An 18,403-nucleotide genomic window follows, 5' to 3' on the forward strand; every position below is an offset into this window, starting at 1 on the left:
AGGTCTCTGTCTTTCTTCCTTGACCATGCAGCCACTTAAAACACTTCAGAGGAAATTATGGGAAATGTGGATTCAGTCATCAGAGTTACAGAGAAACCACTGCTGATCTTGAATCTCTGGACAGCCTGATCTAGTGTGAGGTGTCCCTGCCCATGGCAGGGGGGTTGGAACTAGATGATACTTGTGGTCCCTTCCAGCCCTGACTGATTCTATGATTCTATGAATCAAAGCAGAGCTGATTTGCTGAAGAACTTCAACCTAACCCTCCCCTGGCACAATTTCAGGCCATTTCCTCTCTTTCTATCACCAGATACTGACTACTTCTGGTTACCCTTCACATCTACCTTTTACAAGGAATGCTTCATAGATTCATAGAAGGGTCTGGACTGGAAGGGACCTCAAAGATCATCTAATTAACCTAAAGATTTCAATCAGTGGCCAACAAAACATCACCTTGTCCATTATAGTTGTCTCTAGCCATCTCATCTAGCTCCTCTTGTTTATTCCCCACACCCCGTGTCTTTGCACAGAGGCTTTTATAGGTATTCAGCACTTAACTGGTTCTTAGCAAACTATTTAGGGGTAAGTGACTGCAAAACAAATTTGAATCACAGCAGAGAAAGCAACTTCAGGAGAAAACAAGCACAAACGTTGCAAGTGGTTGGCCTTTGGAACTCGAAATCCAAGCAAGTGAGGAACGCAGGCTGAATATCAAGAAACAGTCATGACAGTGTTTTACACAACAGCATAGTGGGGATTCTCCTGCAGCATGCCTATTAGACAAGGTCTTGGAGGTTTCCTGAGAATGAAATCTTGTCCATATGGTTTAGTGGTGGCCTTTATGCTTTCCTGGGAAGTGCTCATTCTGCATTAACTCATTCAGAGATGAAAGGCAGACTCCGTATCCTCACCACGTTCGAGGCAGAATGCTCTCTGTGGGTTTGTTTTTGTTTGAGTCTCAGCAAGGCCTAGCACAGTCAGCTTCCCAGCAGCTGTAGTCTAATAAAGAGCAGGAAAGTAGATGGCTTCACTTGTCAAAATATTCCCTTTGGATGAGCTTGCTTCCCTGCTGCTGCTAGGACAGGGACTTCACATGCAGTGATGCCCAGTTCCTGAAGGACAATGGTGCTGTGCCCCAGCTGCTCCTCAAGAACCATTTCAATGAGCATGATACCTGCACAGCTGCCTCTGATCTAAATGCAGTGCCTTCCTCTAATCTCCTGTTCCTCTTTACTACTGTTCAAAGGCACAAGTCAGTTTTGCTCAGAGATTCATAGAATCACAGAATGGCTCAGGCTGGAAGGGACCTCAGAGATCATCTACAGCAATCTGCCTGCCAGGGGTAGGGACACCTTTCAGCTAGACTCAGTTGCTCAAGGCCTCATCCAACCTGGCCTTGAACACCCCCAGGCAGGAGGCATCCACAGGATCCCTGGGCAGCCTATTCCAGAGTCTCACCACTCTTGTACTGCAGAACTTCTTCCTAAGATCCAGTCTAAACCTATTCTCCCTCGGCTTCAAACCATTCCCAAACACCCTTATGAAAAGTCCTTCTCCAGCCTTCCTGTAGGATATCTTCAGGTATTGAAAGGCAGCTCTAAGGTCCCTGAGGAGTCTTCTCTCCAGTTCCCTCAGCCTATCCTCGTGGCAGAGGCGCTCCAGCCCTTGGATCATCTTTGTGGCCATGCTCTGGACTCACTCCAACAGCTCTCTGTCCTTCTTATGATTGGGATACACCAGAAGCCATTCTGCTAAGGGGCTAAGAATACCCCTGCTAAAGCTCCCTCAGACAACCCTAGATGTTGGTGAAAGAATTTGTTGAAAATCTTGTTCAATCAGCTGGTGCAGAAAGCCTGGAAGGAGGAGATTTGAAGTGGCTTCGGGAGAGTCATTCCTATTTTATGAGTCATAGCTATTTTATATCCCCATTAGAAAAAATATTATGATGCATACAAGCATCCACCCCAAACTGTAACCAGGTTAACAGCATTTTACCTTATCACATTCCTCCATGCACCCAACCGAAATGACAACCCCCAGTTTATGTCTTGTATTACTGCACAATGCTGAACTATGCTGTTAAAAAGCAGTGATTAAAGGAAATCACTCCTGCAAATAATTTGGATGGAAGTTGGGCGAGGCATAAAATATTTTGTGGGGCACTGAGATGCAGAGGTAGGAGGGAAAGGCTTTGGATGTGGACAGTAACAACTCGTATGAAATTGATTAGTGATTAAGCTGCAACAGAGAAATGTAAAGGAGAAAAAGAGAAAAAACAGAGACAATTTTATCTTTGGAAAAGGTGGGAAAAGGCTTTGATTGTGAGGCTGTAACCAGAGGGTGGTAGTAAAGAGATGGATTTGGGGCCCAGTGCTGTTTAATATCTTCATAAGTGATCTGGATGTTGGGATCAAAAGGAACCTGATGAAGTTTGCAGGTGACACCAAAATGAGTGGGGAGGGGGACACTCCAGAAGGGACCAAGCCACCCTCCAGGAAGACCTGGACAGGCTGCAGGTGTGGGCTAGCAAGAACCTTGTGAAGTTCAATGGAGACAAGTGTAGGGTCTTGAACGTGGGAAAACAGAACCCAGGAGTGCAGCTCAGACTGGGATCCCCCTGGCTAAAGCAGTTGCACTTCTGTGAGTTAACATCTGAAGAGATTTCCACTCCAATGCACATACAATTGCTGATGGAACCGTAAAAGTAGTCTGAGGCTATTGCCAGGAACAAGATGGAAAGGAAAGTTGCTGTTGTTGTGTTGTATTGTTGTGCTTTCATCTAATGTGTAAATCAGAGCACCCTCAGCACAGCAGTTTTAGCCTGCATATTGTCTTGTGGGTGATGCAAAATGACAGGCAGCAGCAGCAATTAAATGATTTGGAAAACAACCTGAACCTGGTTGTCATTAAATAAAACTGAGGACATCCTGACCTTCCATACAGCCAGATGTGGAACATCCTGACCTTCCACACAGCCAGATGTGGAAAATGGACTTCAAAGTCTTTGAGACAAAGCTAATGGCTTGCAAAATGAATGGATGCTGTTCCTGAAGGAAATAAGGGGCCTTGGAGCCTTGGCAACCCATGAAAACCAGGCCTGCATGTGAAGTGCAAACTGCTGTTTTCTAAACACCCTGGAAGAAATGATAGCTCTTACCTACAGCTGGGCAAACACTTTAAAATAAGTTATTGCCTGTCCAGTCAGTGTTTTAATTGATTTAATTCAGCAGCTCTGTAACACCAGCTGTACCTTTCCCTGGTGTGTTCAAATTCCACCCAAAGAAACTCCTCCTAAATAAGGGTTTTTTAAAGGTGTATGTTGAAAGAGCTCCACCACTTCCACTCTTTCAGCCTAATGCACAGGAACAATAATTTCAACTTACTTGAGTACTAATTAGATAATGACAGAATCCATTGCAATAAAAGAAAAAGAAGCCATAGTGCATATTCATCCATCTGCAAGGAATTGATGCTGCAAGTTCTAACTGCTAATACACCTTGAGACTTTGATCATGCCAGGCCAGCATTTAAAGAATATATATTGAATTAAAAAAATTTTTTTATACCTTGTTTTATAGTACTTCCTTCCATAAAAATTAAACTCAGTGTAATTTCCTCTTGAAATGCATTTTTTTCAGCTCTTATTTGAGTCAAAATAGGTTGCCCAGGGAGGTGGTGGAGTCCCCATCTCTGGAGGTGTTCAGGAAATGTGGCTATGGCACTTTGGGACATGGTTTAATAGCCATAGTGGTGTTGGGTTGATGGTTGGACTCAATGTTCTCAGAGGTCTTTTCCAACTGAAATGATTCCATGAAAAAATGCTGGCATTGAGTGGGATGTTCACCATGATATTATATAACCCTGTATTTTATACAGGGGTGATTTTGCCTTCACATTCCATACTTAGGGTCTCTATTTATTTTACTAGGTGGAATCACCTCAGCCAGAAATGACCACACAAAATTCCTTCTTGCATGGAATAGTGTGGAAAAGCCCAGAGGTGCATCACAACTGGTCTGCACAGAGAGGCTCTTGACATCAAACCTGCAGCATTTTGTCATAGATTCATAGAATGGTTTGGGTTGGAAGGGATCTTAAAGATGGCCCAGTTGCAACTCCCCTGCCATGGGCAGGGACACCTTCCTCTAATCCAGGTTGCTCAAGGCCTCATCCAACCTGACCTTGAACACCTCCAGGGAGGGGACATCCACAGCCTCCCTGGGCAACCTGTGCCAGTGTCTCCCCACCCTCACTGCAAAGAATTTCTTCCTAATCTCCAGTCTAAATTTGCTCTCCTCAAGCTCAAATCCATTCCCTCTCATCCTATCACTATCCTTCATTTTTCCTCTTTGAAGAGAAAACCCCAAACTGTCACCACAGCTCATATCCAGTTTATTCTGCTTTGTTCAACAGAATGGAGGAGCAGATGGCTTGAAGAATTGGGAACAAGACATGAAGCCTTTTATCTCCATGTCAATGATTTAAACACAGTTTAGGTTAATAACAACTGAAACCTGCTCCTCAAGTGAAAAGCCTGTGGGTTGATTTGGTACATTCTCAGCACAAGGCAGAAATGAAATGCATCTTAGTAATGAGCATCATAACTATGAAAATGGAGGTGAAGCTTTCACTTTGACTTTCTCTGCATATTTATTTGCCTCTCCACAGAGCCATTTGCCTGGGTTTGGTCTAGAGCAGGACTGAGCGTGCCAAGCACAACAAGAAGGTCCAATCAAGCAACCCAAGCAGCACTGCATTAGATGAACTTTGCCCAGGGATAAGCTTTTAGCAATTCCAGTCATCAGCATAAATTTCCATTCAACCATTTATCCTGTCTCTATCAAGAACAAACAAACAAATAAATAAATAAACCACTCACTCCTCAACCCCACCTTGCCTGTACTTAAATAAATGAATTCCAAACAGAATTACTGTCAAACAACTCAGCAGTTCTGTGGTTTTAATGAAAGCTTTTTCCCCTTGGCCCCTTCCTTGCCAACACTTAAGTAAATTAGCCCAGCACAAAGTCAGACACAGATCAAAGGAGCAAATCATGCACAACAGAAAAATGAACTTTTGCTGCTGTTTTCCCAAGGTGTGGCCCTGTCAGATCAGGGTCAGTTAGCTCTGCACCTGTCAGAGGATCTGTGCAGCAATTCCTCTCCAGCAAGGCTATTTTCTCCCTCAGGCTTTTTCCAGCCTTAGTGTTTGCTAGGTTAGTGGCACAAGACAAGTGTCCTCAGGCTGGTGTCTTTGTGCAGAGCTGGGAAATGGCCAAAGCTAAGATGCTGGGAAATGAACATCTGGTGTTATAATTTGTACTGCTCTCCTCAAAAGGTTTGCAGCCCAGAAAATAATCAAACAAGACAACCAGCCAAGTCCACTGTCATTTGACTTCAGTTTACAAGAGGCTGGCAGTAAATCATCCCCACCCTAAATCACTCAGGCTAGACCATTCTCTTTCTCATTCTCCTTATTTTGTGCTCCTCTTGAATTACTTTTCTTTCAGCACACTACTGCTTGGCTGTTGGCTTTGGGATGCAAGAAGTCTCTTCTTCTGGCTCTGTGTGGCTTCAGCAGAGATCTTTCTTTGAAAAGACACCAGATGGTTGGTTTCCTTTTTTTTTTTTTTTTTGCATGACTGATTTCTTGTGATGTGCATGACACTTGTCAGTACTCACTGGGGAGATACCAGTGAGTGCTGGAGACCTTGAAAAGGGGAAAAAAAGTCAACTTCAGGGAAGGACACCCAAACCCCAGGTGCTGTTTGTCCACAGAATGACAGAATGCCAGTTTGGAAGGGACCCCAAGGATCACCTGTTCCAACCTTTCTAGCTGATAGTGTGGCTGAAAGGAGCTGGCCCAGCATCCTGCCAAGCTGAGCCTTCAAACTGCCCAATGGAGGGGACTCCACCACTGCCCTTGGGAGATGATTCCAGTGTCTGACTGTGCTCATGGGGAAATATTTTCTTCTGGAGTCCAATGGGAATCTCCCCAGCAGTAACTTGTCCATCACTCCTTATTCTTTCCATGGGATTCCTTGTGAAAAAGAAGCCTCCGTCTTCTTGGTAGCCATCCCTTATGTCCTGGTCCATGATAATAAGGTCTCCACTAAGCCTTCTCTGTTACAGGCTGAACCACCCCAGCTCTCTCTGCTTTTCCTTCACATGGCAGAGCTGCCAGGCCTCTGATCATTCGCCTGCTCATTGAGACAATCAAAATGTGAACAGCAAAGTGAAACCACCTCATCTGCAGCCTTCCAATTCCCGTATTTGTCTTTCTGTTCCTATTAAGCCCAAACGAATAGCAGCTGTTTATCAGCTCATCCTTTGCTTTGCTGAGTGTGGGTTTGGCAGGAGAAGGAGATTTCCCCTTTTTGTGCTTTCCACAGTCTCTCAGAGGGAGGAAGAGAGCTGAATATTAATTCCAGCCACTGGGTTGTAAAGTTGTACCCGGCCCTCCTGTTCAGATGCATTAACATTCCAGTTCAAATACATTAACATTCCCAGGCCCTGCTCTGACCTCACTTGTGCTGATTTTACACTTACATAACTGCTGACTGCTGAGGAGTTGTCCTTAATTTACACTGCATTGCTTCTGCTGAAGATTTGCAAGTCCATTTGCAAATGCTTGGTTATTTATTGCACTTCTATTTATAATTTCTTTTGGCAAAGAAGAAGGGTTTGCATCATCCATCTCAGGAGGCTGTTGCATGCATGCATCACCACAGCAAAATTGTCATCGTTTTTCTTATGCTTTAATTGCTTTTAATTCTCTCTTTTATTAGTCTTCCTTTCATCATCCCTCTTAATCAAAATCCCCAGGATTTATGTGAAACAGTTGTTTGTAGGTTCACAGATGCTTAGAGTGGTTTGTGCTGGAAAGGGGACTTGAAGATCATCTATCTCCACCCTCCCTGGCATTGGTAAGGACACCTCCTTCTAGACCAGGTTGCTTAGGGCCTTATCCAACTGGACTTTGAACACCTCCAGGGACAGGGTTCTCTTCCTTCAGTGTGGATCCCTTTCTAAATGTGGTAAAACATTTCACAGAATCACAGAATCAGTAAGGTTGGAAAAGACCTCAAGGAGCATCAAAGTCCAACCTGTCACCCAAGACCTCATGACTACTAAGCCAAATTTGTTTGGATTATGATTTGGTAGATAGAGCACCTCTAATCTGCTCTCATGAAACCCTACCTGGGGTATTGTGTCCATTTCTGGGGCCCCTAATGGAAGGACTTTTGAAGTGAAGAGGGTCCAGAGGAGGGCCACAAAGATGATCAGAGGGCTGGAGCACCTCCCCTAAAGGACAGGCTGAGAGAGTTGGGGCTGTTCAGCCTGGAGAAGGCTCCAGGGAGAGCTTAGAGCTGCCTTCCAGTACCTGAAGGGGGCTACAGGAGAGTTGGGGAGGGAGTTTTGACAAGGGCTTGTAGAGATAGGACAAGGGGGAATGGATTGAAGCTTGAGGAGGGCAGATTTAGACTGGAGATGAGGAAGAAATTCTTTGCAGTGAGGGTGGGGAGACACTGGAACAGGTTGCCCAGGGAGGCTGTGGATGTCCCCTCCCTGGAGGCATTCAAGGCCAGGTTGGATGAGGTCTTGATCAATGTGGTCTGGTGGAAGATGTCCCTGTCCTTGTCAAGGGTGGTGACCTTTAAGATCCTTTCCAACCCCAAAACTCTATGATTCTATGAATGCTTCAGAGAAAGCAGAGCAAGCTTGGTCTAGTGGGAGGTGTTCCTGCCCACATCAGGGGGTTGGAACTGGATGATCTTTAGGGTCCCTTCCATCCCAAACCAGGCTATGATTCTATGATTTTATATGTGAGGGCCAGAAAAAATCCAATGGCTTGTTTCAGCCACCATGACAGCCAGCAGCAGAATGGAAAGAAACTGCTTCCCACCTCCCAGCCAGAGGACCACATTCCCCTGAATTTTCTCTATTCCTATCTTGGCTGCTTGGAATCCTCTGAATTTCTGAGTTGAATAAGTAATTTGCTAGGTACTGATGAATAAATCTAATGAGTGTTCCTGTGACCAGTCAAATGTGTGTGCTCTTTGCTTTCTCTCCATTATGCATACCCAGGGGGGGCAAAATTACTGGTGTTTTAAGTTTCTCAAGCAAATTAAAGGTCATTAACAGCACTCTGCTGTTTACTACTGATGATCATTGACTGAGGAGGAAATGAGCTGAAAAGCCATGTTTCTAGACTGATCAGCTCTAACTTGCATTTTTCTCCAGGGTCTCAGGGGAGGAGAGGTGAAGAAGGAGATTTATTAGCATTCTGCAGCCTTCAGTTGAAAGAGGAAGAAAGGGAGAGAAGAAAAGATTTGTCAGTACCCTCAGGGCTTTTGTATGAAAGACCAGCAGGAAATAACCACAAAAAATCTGACACAAAATATTAGAGAACCCTTGGAAGTGATTTCCTCAGAATCAGACAAGTTATCCCAACATAACTTTTCTCTTGTTTACCCTTGGCACATTGGTGAAATGAAACACAACTGTAGAAATGTTGAGGTTGGAAGAGACCTTTGAGAAGGCCAATGGCATCCTGGCCTGGATCAGGAATAGTGTGGCCAGCAGGACAAGGGAGGTTATTCTTCCCCTGTACTCAGCTCTGGCCAGGCCACACCTTGAGTCCTGTGTCCAGTTCTGGGCTCCTCAATTCAAGAGAGATGTTGAGGTACTGGAACGTGTCCAGAGAAGGGCAACAAGGCTGGGGAGGGGTCTGGAAGACAAACCCTGTGAGGAGAGGCTGAGGGAGCTGGGGGTGTTTAGCCTGGAGAAGAGGAGGCTCAGGGGAGACCTCATTGCTCTCTACAACTCCCTGAAGGGAGGTTGTAGCCAGGAGGGGGTTGGGCTCTTCTCCCAGGCAAGCAGCAGCAGAAGGAGGGGACACAGTCTCAAGCTGTGCCAGGGGAGGTCTAGGCTGGGTGTTAGGAGGAAGTTCTTCACAGAGAGAGATTTGCCATTGGAATGTGCTGCCCAGGGAGGTGGTGGTGGAGTCACCATCACTGGAAACGTTCAAGAGGAGCCTGGATGAGGCACTTAGTGCCATGGTCTGGTTGATTGGATAGGGCTGGGTGATAAGTTGGACTGGATGATCCTGGAGGTCTCTTCCAACCTGGTTGATTCTATGATTCTATAAATGCCCAAAACTGAACCCAGCACTCAAGGCGTGGCCTCCCCAGTGCCGACCAGAGGAGGACAATCACATCCCTGGATCTGCTGGCAGAAATTGCCTCCATGCAAATGCTATTTCAAGACAAGAAGAATAAGAAGCACTTATGTTCTTATCACAGCCCTGTGTTGCCTTGTCAGCTGCTAGTACTACTCAGGAATACCTTTTGCTCCCCCTTTTTGTTGTGCAATGATTCGAACACTGCCACTATTCTGAGCTGCTTCGTGATTTGGGTTTAAATATCCTCAGCTGATACCCATCAGTTTACAAAGGCAGGAATGCTGATTAAAATCAGAACAATTAGAAAGCAGCTTGCTCCAGCATGGGGAGAAACTAGCTTGTCTTTTTAGAACTAGTTGGAAGATTTCCCATGAACTGGGTCAACAGAGCTGAAGCTTTCCGTGGGATCATGATGACTGAGTGGCAGCTATGGAGACCTGGAGATAGGTCTCAGCTACCTCAACTACCTCCAGACCTTTCCCTCTGAATCATAAAATCAGAGGATCATTGAGATTGGAAAAGACCTCTGAGGTTATTGAGTACAACCATTGGCCTGAGACCACCATGGCCATTAACCATGTCCCCAGGTGCCATGGCCACAGGTTTCTTGAACACCTCCAGGGATGGGGACTCCACCACCTCCTTGGGCAGCCCATTCCCTTCTTGCTAATGGACATCATATTTGCCAATCTCCAGCCAGCTGGCACCTCTCTGAGCAGCCAGGGCTGCTGGTAAATGATGGAAAGTGGCTTGGTGAGCACTTCCAGCAGCTCCCTCAGTACCCTTGGGTGTATGCCATCTGGCCCCATAGACTTGTGTAGGTCTAAGAGGCGTAGCAGGTCACTAACTATCCCGTCTTGGATTATGGAGGCTTCACACTGCTCACCATCCTTATCTTCCAGCTCAGAGGGCTGAGTATCCAAGTGAACAACTGCTATGACTACTAAAAGCTGAAGCAAAGAAGATATTGAGCCCCTCAGCTTCAGCATGGCTTCTCTTACCAAAAAAAAAAAAAAAAAGAAAAAAAAAAGGAAGAAAAAAAAGAAAAGAAAAGAAAAAAAAATTAAAATAACCCCAAATCCCAATTTTCCTATAGGATGAGTAGCTTTATCCACTCTTGCTTGGAAATTCCACTCAGCACAGTTCCCAGCCTGCCACCATCCACAGCTCTGCAGTCAGCTCTGAGCAGTTGCAATTAATCCAATATTTCCAATCTGCCATTTGGAAATAGCAAGACTTGAAATCAGTAAAGCTCTGCTGACACAAGTGGAATGAGGTGAATCATAGATTGGGAAGGTTTGGAAAGGACCTCTGGAGATCATCAAATCTAAACCCCCCTGCCAAAGCAGCATCACCCAGGGCAGGCCACACAGGGACATGGAAAGTCTCCAGAGGAGACTCCACAACCTCTCTGGGCAGCCTGCTCCGAGGCTCCAGCAGCCTCACAGCAAAGAATTTTCTCCTCATGTTAAAGTGGAACTTCCTGAGTCCCAGTTTGTGTCCATTGCCCTTTGTGCTATCACAGGACACCACTGAAAAGAGCCTGGCCCTTCTTGACACCCACCCCTCAGATATTGATAACCATTGCTCAGATCTCCTCTCAATCTTCTCTTCTCCAGGCTAACCAGCCCCAGGGCTCTCAGCCTTCCCTCATCACACAGAGGTTCCAGCCCCTTCAGCACCCTTGCAGCCTCCATTGGACTCTCTCTAGTACATCTCTGTCCCTTTTGAACTGTCCCTGTTGAAGAATACTGCAGATGAGGCCTCACTAGAGCAAATAACATCAATTACTGACCACAGTGCTGTCCTTTGGCATCCATCTACTACCCACTAGCAGGCACTTGTAACTTCTATCAGCTGTGACAGGTCTGTACATTAGAAGAGTTCCTTTCCATTTTGAAGGTATTAAAGTGATCCAAAAGCTCTGTCCTACAATCTCCAAACATCCCATTGCTATTCTTTCCACTGCTATTAATTATTGCTGTTCTTATCATTGCTATTAATTATTGCTGGGTTTTTCATTGCTATTAATTATTGCTGTTCTTCTCATTGCTCTTAATTAATTATTGCTGTTCTTCTCATTACTATTATTGCTATTATGATTGCTGCAGCTCCTGATGGGTTTTTTTTTTCTCCCTCTAATTTGTTGCCAAGTCATGCACAGACACCAAAGAATTCATTATTTCCTTTGTCTTGCCACTGTTTCTAAGACTGACAGCCACTCCTTTTAAATCCCAAGAGCAGCCATTTCCCTTTGAGAGCCTCCTCAAGGATAGTAAACTCTGAAAAGTTAATGCTAATAGTTTGTATTCACTGGAGAAACTGGTGGTGAATCAAACAAACCTCATTGTCTATAAACAGTTTTGACATTGTTCAAAGAAACAATTTTATCTTCTTTCAGGGCATTGATTCAGTGGCTCAGGAAAGGTTTATCTACAAGTTTTTCTCTATTAAGCTGCCAGGTGAAAACCAGAGACTCTCACTTGGCTCTGGAAAGTTTGTTCTTGCATGAAACAATTGTTACTGCTGAAGAAGGTGAAGAGGTTCCTACAGCTGATGCATCCTGCAGGTAGGTTAGAAATCAGTTTGGAGCAAACACAGGAGATATTCAACCAAATAATTAAGGTAAAAATTAATAAACCACCAGGACCAAATGTTGTTGGGTCATGAAACTTAAAGACTACGTTGGAGTAGGTTGCCCAGAGAGGTGGTGGAGTCCCCATCCCTGGAGGAGTTCCAGAAACCTGTGGCCATGGCACTTGGGACACAAAGAAATGTTAAAATCAGAGAATGGTTTGGGTTGGAAGGGACCTTAAAGATCACCTAGTTCCAACCCCCTGCCGTGGGCAGGGACACCTCCCACTAAACCAGGTTGCTCAAGACTTCATCCAACCTGATCTTAAACACTTGCAGGGATGAAGCATCCACAGCTTCTCTGGGAACCTGTTCCAGGTGCCTGTCTCATCACACTCGTAGTAAAGAACTTCTTAATACCTAATCTAAACCTCTCCTGCTCTAGTTCCAAACCTCCAGAAGGCATCCTGGGAGTCAGAGATCAGTGAGTCTGATTTCCACTGAACCTGATTTCCACTCTATGACAAGGAGTAAGAGCTTTGTGCTCTCATTCTCCTCCAAGCACACTAAAGACTTAGTGAATTCTATGCATAGTAGTGTGGGGGAGTTAATGTATGAGGGATGATCATCATGCAGGGCATTGCTTAGTCATTTTCTTCCATTTGCTCTGACAGTTTGCCATGGAAACCAAGACCTAAACCTCAGTAAATCTACAGAAAATAATAAACTGCAGCTTTATTTGGGATTAATAAGCACTTTATTTACTATTTTCCATGTTGTTTCCTCTGCCTTTTGAGTCATGAGAGAAAAATCAGTCCTCTTCAGTACTCTATTTTTATGGGGTTTAGACAGACTTACTGATGTCACATTGCACCTAAAAACATGATTCCTGCAGAGTGGGCAAAACCTTCCCTGAAGTTCTGGGCCTTCAGTTTCTCAAAGTCAAGCTTCATAATTACTGCAGTGCTTAAAATCTGTACCAAGAGCTGCAGTTTGTTTTTTTCTGCCACTGATATAAAATGAGGTCCTTGTTCTCAGACTTTTTGTAGTCAAACAGTTCTCAAAGGTTAATTCCTTTGAGAGGTTAATTCCCTTCAAAAAGGAAAAACTTTCAGAATCATAGAATGGCTTGAGTGGGAAAGGACCTTAGAGACAATCTAGTTCCAAACCCTCTGCCATGGGCAGGGACACCTTCCACTAGAGAAGAGGAGGCTGAAGGGAGGCCTCCTTGCTCTCTACAACTCCCTGAAAGGAGGCTGCACTGAGGTGGGAATTGGTCTCTTTTCCCTAATAGTATGAGAGGGCATGACCTGAAATTGTGCCAGGGGAGGCTTAGGTTGGAGATGAGGGAAAATTTCTTTGCCGCAAGAGTGGTCAGGGATTGGCACAGGCTGCCCAGGTAGGTGGTGGAGTCCCCATCCCTGGAAGGTGTCAAGAAAAGTGTGGCCATGGCACCCAGGGCCATGGTTTGATGGCCATGGTGGTGTTGGGTTGCTGGTTGGACTGGATGATCTCTGAGGTCTTTTCCAAACCAAACAATTCCATGATTCTGTGTGTTGCTTAAAGACTCTTCTAATGTTTCATCAATATCTTTTTGGGGAGAATAAAGAATTTCTTGTTATGATAGTGGATGACAAACTTTGCACTTTTATTTCTAGGGAACTATTTGCAAAGACTTTAAGCTGAAATGAGGAAGAGCTGCCTGGGCTTGCACATGCAGTGGATATGGCATTACCTGTCATACAAGAAGTTGAGCCTGCTCTTCAGAATTCTTCCTTTTAGGAGTCCTTGCCCATGGCAGGGGGGTTGAAACTAGATGATCTTTAAGGTCCCATCCAACCCAAACCATTCTGTGATTCTGTGATGTGCCCTAAATGTATTTGAGATAAATCTGGATTAAATGCTTGCTGTTCTGGCTGGGACACCCAGACAAAGCACACCCAAGTTTTCCTTCCTTGTAATTTGATGTGCTCAGCTTTGAACAGGCAATGTTGTTGTTGTTGTTGTTGTTTTGGGGTTTTTTTCATCCCATTGGGCTGAAATATTCATGAAGAAAAAAAAAACTGCAAAAATTGGATTTTTCTATCAACTAAACAAAGTGAAAACCTAGTAAATGGCTTAAGCTATTAACTATTAATCAAGTTGATAATTGGACATTATACTGTTATGAAAATAATGGTCTTGAGTCACCTGAAGTGACTCAGTCCTGGAATAAAGCATGGAGCTTCTAAGTGATGATATTCTCTCTAGTGCTCTGAATGCTGAATGAGGTCATTGTGATGAATGGCTATCCAAATCAATATCCAATGGATTAATAATGACTTCCAGTTCTGCATTAAAAGGCTGGAGATCCTGGGCACCCTGAGTCCACAGGACATTCATGTTTTGATGTATGCCCTTAAAGGATGTGAAACTGCCAGTCCTCATTCTTTTTGGAAATATTTTGTAGTTGGATGTTGATTAGGTAGTAAAAGCTCATTAAATTAGGAATATTTACAAGGAGAGTGCACAGCCTTCTCTTATCCAGACTGAACACCCAAAAATCCCTCAGCCTGTCCTTATAGGAGAGGTTCTCCAGCCCTCTGATCATCTTGGACAGGCTGAGAGCTAGATGCAGGCAGAGCTCATGAGGTTTAATAAGGATAAATGCAAGGTCCTACATCTGGGGAGAAATAACAGCAGGCACCAGGACAGGTTAGAGGCTGCCCTGCTGGAAAGCAGCTCCACAGAGAAAGACCTTGGAGTGCTGGTGGGCAGCAAGTTCTGCATGGAACAACAATGTGCTCCTGTGGCCAAGAGAGCCAATGGGATCCTGGGATGGATCAAGAAAGGTGTCCAGCAGGGATAGGGAAGTTCTTCTCCCCCTCAACTCTGCCCTGCTGAGACCACACTTGCAATACTGTGTCCAGTTTTGGGCTCCTCAGTTCAAGAGAGACAGAGACCTGCTAGAGAGAGTCCAGCAGAGAGCCATGAGGATGCTCAGGGGACTTGAGCATCTCCCCTGTGAAGAGAGACTGAGAGCCCTGCCCTGTGAAGAGAGACTGAGAGCCCTGGGGCTGTTTAGTCTGGAGAAGAGAAGACTGAGAGGGGATCTGATCAATGTCTATCAATAGCTGAGGGGTGGGTGTCAAGTGGAGGGGGCCAGGCTCTTTTGGGTGGTTCACAGTGATCAGACAAGGAACAATGAGTTCAAACTAGAACATAGAAGATTTCAGCTCAACATGAGGAGAAACTTCTTTCCAGTGAGGGTGACAGAGCCCTGGAGCAGGCTGCCCAGAGAGGTTGTGGAGTCTCCTTCTCTGGAGCCTTTCCAAACCCACCTGGATGCATTCCTGTGCAGACTACCCTAAGTGCTGCTGCTCTGGCAGGGGGGTTGGACCTGATGATCTCTGGAGGTCCCTTCCAACCTCTGACATACTGTGAGACTGTGATCCTATGATCTTTGGGGCTCTCCTCTGGACCCTCTCCAACAGATCCGTGCCCTTCTTTTGTTGTGGGCTCCAGAGCTGGACCCAGTACTCCAGGTGGGGTTTCACAAGAGCAGAGCAGAGGCACAAATCATTGTGGGTTTTCTTATCTGCACAACTCAGCATGCAAATTTGTAGTGCTGTGGTCTTCCAGAGCAAAGCACTGCTTGACACAAGAGATAAAGAGATAAAGTCAAAATGGCACAGCTTTGCTGCTCTAAAACTTGATATCAAATCATTCCCATAAGAATTAGTGATCTCACAGTTTGATTGGAAGTGAAAAGTGAAGATGAAAGGCAGCAGAAATGAGCCCAGAGAAATCTGCATCAACATCCTTGCTGGTTCCAGTGGCAGGGCAATTTCTTCATGCACTCTATCATTAAGGAAGACTTCATGTGAACTTCACCTTTTGTACGGAGGTGAAATTAGGATGGGGTAAACTGGAAGTCTGAGTGGAAGCCACAGGTATCAAACTTCTTGTGTTGCAGATTTCCAAAGGTTAAAATCCAGAGAGTCTTATCCCTTGTAAATCAGATCTTGACTGGAAAAAAGGCATCAAAAAATATGCTGCAGAGTGCAGGATTGCACTGGGTGGCCTACATGGCCTCTGCTGTCTTTAAATTATATAATTCTCCTTAATGCTCTGTTAAGGTTTTGAGGCAAAGCCAAAGTCTCCTAAAACATTTGCCAATCCTTTTAAGACAGAAGGCGAAATAAGCACTCAAAGTTCCATGGCTGGTAGAGGAGAGAGAAGTCCTGCAGGGAGGCCTTTCTTTTCCTCTCTTTTTTCCTGAACATTTCCTCTAAAATGCATCTAGGGCAATATTGTCTAAATGCAACCTCTCTGCAGGATTTTCAAATCCCTACCACTGCTGGGAGGACCTGAGTGGAGAGGGTACAAACAGATGCCTGCAGCAGCAGTGGCTTGGTGTAGCAGCAGCTCTCCTCACAGGGTGCAAGCACAGCAGGGGAAAAGGAGCACAGAGCAGCTTGGAGGCAAACATGGGGTGAGATGGTGTGGAAATGGTAGAGGAATGAACCATGGGTAGAGGAAATGGTAGAGGAATGGGCCATTGTGTCAGGAAGAATCACAGAAGGGTTTGAGTTGGAAAGGACCTTAAAAAATCATAGAATCATAGAATGGTTTGGGTTGGGAGGGACCTTAAAGAATCATAGAATCATAGAATGGTTTGGGTGGGAAGAGATGTTAAAGAATAGTAGAATTCTAGAATGGTTTGGGCTTGAAGGGACCTTAAAGAATTATAGAATGGTTTGGGGTGGAAGAGACCTTGAAGAAACATAGATTCATAGAATTTTTGGGGTTGGAAGGGATGTTAAAGAATCATAGATTGGGTTGGGTTGGAAGGGACCTTAAAGAATCATAGATTCATAGAATTGTTTGGGTTAGAAGGGATGGTAAAGAATCATAGAATGTGTTGGGTTGGAAGAGATGTGAAAGAATTGTAGAATTATAGAATGCTTTAGACTTTGGAATTATAGAATACTTTGGGTTGGAAGGGACCTTAGAGATCAGTGGTCCCTACCATTCCATGATCTATGGAATACCATTCAAGCTTGTTTGTGTATTAGCTGGAGAACGGCTCAAATGTACAGAATCCCTACATGTTTCTGCAACCAGGTAAAGAGCTGCATCCCAAATGAGCCCTTCACAATCCCTGCCTTGTGGTGTGTTGCTTCATTAAAGCAGCATGCACCACTCTCCCATAATGAGGTGTGTGTTCTGCTGTGGGTAATGGAATCTATTTTATTTCACTGTTGAGCTGTGTAAATCAGGAGACATGAAATTCAAAGAGACTTGTTTCCATTGCTCTTTCATTACCCTAATGCTGCATTCCTCCTGGTCACCCTGCTGAACTTGAAAAGGAAGCTTTCTCTAAAGAAAAAAAAAATGGAATTGGAAAAAAATAGATTACACCATCCCTAGGCCTGTTAAATTAATAATAAGCAAATGATGAACAAAAAAAAAAAAAGAAATTGTGATTCATTATGCATTCTAGGACAAAAAAAGAATAATTTATACATTCCAAGTAATGTTATTTCTGCTGTAATAGCGAAATGAATCACCAACTTTTTATTTTCTGCCATAACTCTCCAAACCCTTTTAACAAGAGGTTTGTCTCTCTCTTGAATGCCTGATGGAAGTTCTGGAAGTTTACAGTCATGACACTAAAGCACCAGCCAAAAAAAAATTAAAACCAACCCAGGAATCACCAAAGGAATTGCTATCAAATTCAATTACCTCTCAATTCTTTATACTTATTGTTGCATTATTCCCTCAAGGTTCAGCTTAGGTGTTAGTGTATGTCCAGATGTATTCCAGCTGCTGGATTGAATGGTGCCTGCCTCACAACAAGCAATTTTACAGCATTTGCAGACATTTGTTTCTTTTGTGCTTCTCAGCAAATGGTGACTCTCAACTGCATCCAGAGGAGCGTGGCCAGCAGGTCAAGAGAGGGCATTCTGTCCCTTTGCCCTGCTCTGCTGAGACCCCACCTCAAATACTGCATCCAGTTCTGGTGCCTCCAGCACAAGGAGGACACAGAGCTGTTGGAGTCCAGAGGACGTCACAAAAGTGGTTCAAGGGCTGGAGCAGTTCTGCTGTGAGGATAGGCTTAGGGAGCTGGGGGTGTGCAGCTTGGAGAAGAGAAGACTCTGGGAAGACCTTGGAGCTGCCTTCCAAAACTTGAAGGGATCCTGCAGGAAAACTTGAGAAGAACTTTTCATGAGGGTGTCTAGAGAACAAGACAAGGAGGAATGGTTGAAGCTGAGTGGAAAAATAGGTTTAGACTGGATCAATATGAGGGTGGTGAGACTCTGGTGTAGGCTGTTCAGGGAGGCTGTGGATGCTTCATCTCGGGAGATGTTCAAGGCCAGGTCAGATAAGACCTTGAGCAACCTGGGCTGGTGGGAGGTGTCCCTGCCCATGGCAGGGGGTTGGAACTGGGTGATCTTTAAGGTCCCTTCCAACCCAAACCATTCCATGATGTGATATGAGAGTGAGGCTGGGATATGCACCCTAAAATTCACGAGGTTTTACCTAAATTTAGCCTTGGATCTTGAAACTAAACCTCTTCATTTCTGATGCATTTTCTACTTGTGTTAGAAATCTTATTGCTGAGTTTTGACTGAGATCATAATTTGACAGCAGACCAGCGTGG

The sequence above is a fragment of the Indicator indicator genome, chromosome 14, assembly GCF_027791375.1.
Source record: "Indicator indicator isolate 239-I01 chromosome 14, UM_Iind_1.1, whole genome shotgun sequence".
NCBI classification, from domain to species: domain Eukaryota; kingdom Metazoa; phylum Chordata; class Aves; order Piciformes; family Indicatoridae; genus Indicator; species Indicator indicator.